Raw genomic sequence first — 6,095 nt, 5'->3', positions numbered from 1 at the left:
TCAGAAAATTAACTTGTCTCCCATGAGCAAAATGAATACCAAGAAATATAACAAAGTTGCCCATCTTTTTCTTCTTGGCAGATCTCTTTTTATTGTGGAAAACATGAAAACCCATGTCTCTAATCTTCTTTAAATTATTATAAGATTTTTGATACCTTTTTCCAATGTCGTATGTGACTTAAAAATCCGGGGACCACTATTTAATTTTTTGTTGTTGGTCGAGTTATCGCATTTGTCCAATTCTTACACAGTAATTAGGAATCTATATTCGTCTACAATTCCCTTCAGATAATAAAAATTTGCAATTGTGCGGCAATACTTAGAGTTTAGCGGATAGAATAAAGTTCTAATAATTCATATATATAGTTTTTGATAGTCCATGAATGGTCATTCTCATACTTTTGGAAGATTTCGCAAATATAATAAAAAATTCACTTCCGGGTCTCAGTTTTTTGTCCGTTCTCAAAAAATGAGTGTGCACACAAATTTACTGGTACTGTTTTTGCTTTTTTGGTTGCGACCAATGTGTGATAACAAGCAACATATACAACAAGTTTTATAATGTGTACAAAAGGAAGTATCTAATTTAAGAAAATGTATCAATATGAAATGTCTCACCGCTCTTAAGAGAATCTCTAATTATAAAGAGTCTTATATAAAAACTGAGTTGACATATGAAAAATAAAAAATATAGATAATTTTTTAAAAATTCATACTATTATAATTATAGCCAATCTCTCATCTCAATGATTATATTTGTCGATCCACTAGATACCTGTAAGAATCTATAAAAAGATTACACACAAATTATTAGCATATTAACATGATATATTATATCTATAACAATCCAAAATATTAATAAAATACTATTTCTAAATTATAGCCAACTAATATAATCAATATCATATAAACAAAATGTTTTACAAATTTAGAAAATTTTACATAACGTCTAATCAATTTAGCCGACCATTATAGTAAACCATTGAAAATGATCCGAGGGGCCGGATGTTAAAGTTTAAAGTTAATCCATAATTGGAGCACAGGAACAGACAAATTACTTTGTGTTATTCTTGACAAAGATGTTGTAATTTTTTTTATATTTTGGTTATAGGATAATATTTGAACACAATTTTTGCACGGTTGTAAATGGGTTTAAGGATTTTTAAAATTATTTAAAATTAAGTATGTTTACAATACAAATTTAAAGCTATTTTTATAAATGAAGAGGGTTTAATACTATTATTACAAAAATGACATTCAACTTTTATATATGAATTCTAATAATTTTAGATGATTTTCCTAATGTTAACTTTGGGAACATTTTCCTCGTTATAAATTATAACATTATTGTTAATGTTAATTCTAAAATATTTTTTTTTAATTCAGATTTTTTTATAAACAATCATTTTTTTGTCAGCATAAAAATTCAAAAATTAAATTATCCGAATTTTTGATCCGATCCGATTTAAAAAATTCAAAAATTCGGATATCAGATCTGAATAACCCAGATTGGATATTCGATCTGAACAACCTGGACCGGATATCCGATCGGAACAACTTTTCATAAAACCCGATATCCAATCCGGTTTTTATTTTTTATTAATAAAAAAAATTATATTCAACCTGATATATATGTATACTTCAAATTATATTATAATATTATAAAAAGTTTAACCCTTAGAATTTGAAAAAATGATTTAAATTTGATTATCCTGTAAAATGATTTGGGATAAATATCATTCTACTTAATAATCAATTTGAACTATTTTATTAATTTTAAATGATTTTTAATAAAAAAATTGTGCAATTTCATTTTTTAATTTGGTGATTAAATTTTCTAACTTTATCTGATGAAATGAAATAAATATGTGTATATATAATGGTTTTCTATGGAACTTTATACAAGCGAGTTCACTCTAAAATGATACCCTATGTATGTTAATTAGATTGATTAGTTATGAATTTCTCTTTCGAGGGATATGAATTCCTACTTCATTGCACTTAAGTGAGGAGGATAATTATAAATTTCATTCAGTAGTGGGAGCTAATAAGAAGTCAAAAACGAAACCAAAACCAAGAAATTATAATCATACTGAAACTACCGATAAAACTCTTATATTTGAGGTTTCAGCGATTCCTAATGAAATGAAACCAAGATGCAAGGTAAACTGCTTTTGAATTAATACATCTTTGTAACGTTCTTGATCATGTTTGTAGATTTGTAATTGATATTTATAGTAAATTGATTGATGTGTCGGCGGTTTTTAAAATCGTAACTAATAATATGTTAGGTCCTTAGGATAACTGTAGAGTGAGGTAAATATAATTTATGCAGACAAATCGAATTAAGTGCTCAACAGAATGTAACAGTTTTGTATTGACTGATAAAAACTGATTACAAAACTACTCTCTCAAAGGATAAACAATAATCCTTGAGAGCTGCTAGGTTACATAAAAGATAAATCAATTTGTGACAGATAAAGTGTAAACCTAATCTATGCTTATATTATGCACAGCTACACAATCAATACGAAATCATATTATATTACAATAAGGACTCCTAAAACATATCCATGTATTGATTGCTACAAGAAGTAAAGTCCTATACTGATATATATTCTGCAAATCTTTCCTTGTTCGATATCTCCTGACTTTCAGCTGAAGTGACCAAATGCTGATGTCAAATCCTGATCAGCAAATGCTGATGACAAATACTGATGACGTTCTGTTAAACTCTGATATCAAATACTGATAAATAAGCTCTGATAGTTTATATGCTGATATCATCAATTTCTTCTAACAATCTCCCCCAACTTGTGCATTATGTAATTATGGACAAGTTCCTTATTGATGATGTCAAAATTATATAAATGCAGAAATAAAAATAAATAGTCTATCTTAGAGTCAGTGTCTTCATACTTTAACTTCCGTCTTGAACTCTGGTACAATCAGTAGCTTCATCAAGGAACTTCTTGAGTAGAATATCTTCAAGAACATTTACATATATTTCCATTCTTTGTTTGATATCCTTGAGCTCTTCAGTAGATTCATCATTCTGATAAACAGCAGCTATAAGGTCATGCAGATTTTCTCTCCCAAGTGACAGATCATCGAGTTCCAAGAGACTAACCTTCTTTCCATCTGGATTGAAAATGAGAACCTCTTCATAAATGGACTTTACTACTTTAGCTCCTCCAACAGGCATATCAATAGTATAACCAGATTCATTAATGTACTTTGGAATATAATTAAACTTGTATGTCATTCCTTTTTGCTTCATGTATACCAAGTTCTTCAAAAATTCTGACCATCTAGAAGTAGTGAAGTTGGTTACCTTAAGTAAAGCAGTGACAAATTCCAACTCCTGCCATGATTTATTCTTCAACTGCTCTTGAGTGAGCCTCAACCTTCTTCCAGATTCCAGAAAATAAATCAGCTTTTCACCAATTCTATCATTCACAAGCTGTACTGATACAATTTTTTGTAAATCTTCAAGCTTTGTATTATTCCAAATTCTTGTAAGATTTTCAGGATCCCTTATAATTAAAACATCGGCAACAATTTTATCAACTTTGGAATATCCCAAGCCACTTTTTCTACCAGCTCTTATAGACTGAGAGTTTCCACTATAGATCTTATTTATAGTCTTAGAATAATCTCTTACTGGTGCATGTTTTTTGCTTCCCCGTAATAACTTCTTCTTTTCTTCTAAGGTCAATTCTGGCATATGAGAGTTTACATTTTCTGAATCAGAATTTGTGAAATCAGCTTGTATTTGACTTGAATTGGACGGGATATTCTTCTTGGGTGGCATTCTCCCTAAACACAACAAGTGGTTTTAGTTTAAAATTATGCCCCCGGGTAGCGACATTTTTATGTGTCAAGAGAACGTTGCGACAACAAAATATTCCCATCCTTATCTGATTGGGGTCCATCCATAATGAATGGCTAAATTTAACAAAACAAACAACAAATACAACAATAACAGTAACAACAACAATAAAAGTGCAAAGGTTTTATAAAAACTGAACAACAACTCCTATATAAAAGACTATAGTGCAACAACAGTACAAAATATCCAACTAAACAACTACAATACAACACTGATAATAAAACTGAATAAATAACAAAATTTGGCAGTCATAGTAGCCTCCGCTGTAACGCCCTCCAAACCCTGGTCAGAAGTTTGGGGCTCACAACTCATATACAATATATAAATCTAAATATAACATATCATAAGCAATGACCCTTCTTACATAACCATGGATCACAACAGGTTAAAGTATGAAAACAAGCCACAACCTTAACTTATTATTACAACGTACCAAATTCCAACTGGTTTAACTTACAATTGACAATAAAATTATTCTTACATGCTTGTACACCTTAACTATTATATAAAACTTCCACTAGCTTGATTCAACTCGTCCTGGAATTCTAGCTCGCACATTGGACTGGGAACCTTGCTATCAATCATTTCCTTTTTAACTGTAGAACACATAACAGATTCGCAAGAGTGAGCTAACTAGCTCAGCAAGTCATAGTAATAATAACTGAGGTTAAACAATGATCAAATGAGATGATTCAGAAGAATCCATTTTCTTATTAAACAATCATTAGAATTGGACATTCATTTTTAAATTTTAAAACCAAGGTTAGGCTGCTGATCAGTCACACACTAACCCCGAGCAAGGCACACGGCTCTGCTCTATAAAGTGGATCCAAGGCACACATTGGCCTAATTCGACCACGAATCTTGTCTGACCATGAATCTGGTCCACATAATGAAAACTATCCAATTCTAAAACAGTTCAGTATGATAAACAATATAATTCAATAAAACAAGATCATAATTAGTAGTGATAAAATTTTTGAATAAAAGCGCAATACAATTCATGAGTATCACCAGGGTATATCAAGGTATATATGAGGAGTGGCTTCCAGCCTGTAGGAGACTCAGGTATTAGATGAACAATGATTTCACAAGGTTTAGTCCTTTGGTGTTATAAGTATGATTGAGTATAAAAGTTTCTGTATGTTCAAGCAATTCTGTTCCAGTGTTTGGTGTATGGTGGATATGTATTTGTGGAGTAGTATCGTATTTGTGTGGTTTAGTATTTGGTAAATCAACAATGGATAGTTTACAAAGAATAAGGATTATAGCTCAAAGATCAAATGATGTGATCAAGGTTCAAGGATGAATGATTCAAAATACTTACAATATAAAGCAGAACTATTTTGAGTACTAACAATATGTCATGAGAGAGATTAGAAATATTTGCAATATATCTCGAGAAAGGTCCAAATGTACTTATCTTATCTCAAATGATTCCAACTTCACTTCTACTTGTCTTATGATTTTATTCAACAGCCACTTGTCTACTTTTTCTATGCCTCGCTTCTATTCACTGATTATTTGCTTTATTTTCTACGCATCGATTCTAGTTTATGATCACATGCTTCCTTTTTCTACGCCTCGCGTACTCTTCTAGGCATCATAAGTGTCTATCAAGATTCATCCCACATTATTCTAATCATCATATAGACGTCATAAGATTTTATCTACCCTTCGTTTCACCCAAATCCAATTTACGGATTAAAAGTTATGAATAAAACCGTCAAACAATACACATACAGTAATATTAAACCTCAATCGAATCACATATAACATATAGCACGGAAGATATTCGATCAAAAATTATTTTCAAAGAAAATTCGGGTTTAAAATGATTTTACAGGTATTTAATACGAATTTTTGAACATATTTCGGAATTAAAACGGGTCTCCGAATCATTTATAAATAAATAATAGGGTTCGAACATCCGAATTGGACTTTAAAATGATTTAATAATAATTATCGAGTCTTGAAAATAATTTAAAATAATATTTTAAAGCTCGAAACTATTTTTTGAAATTTTCAAATCCAAAAGAATAATTAAATCCAATTAAATAATCAATTAAAATTAGTCAATAAATAATTAAATTAATTAATCAATTAATATTTAAATTAATTGACCAATTAACTAATTAATTATTAACTAAAATTAATTAATTAAATAATTCAGATTTAATTCTGAATTTAAAATGAATTTAGG

The sequence above is a fragment of the Apium graveolens genome, chromosome 4 (assembly GCF_009905375.1).
Source record: "Apium graveolens cultivar Ventura chromosome 4, ASM990537v1, whole genome shotgun sequence".
NCBI lineage: Eukaryota > Viridiplantae > Streptophyta > Magnoliopsida > Apiales > Apiaceae > Apium > Apium graveolens.
This window is presented reverse-complemented; position numbering follows the sequence as displayed.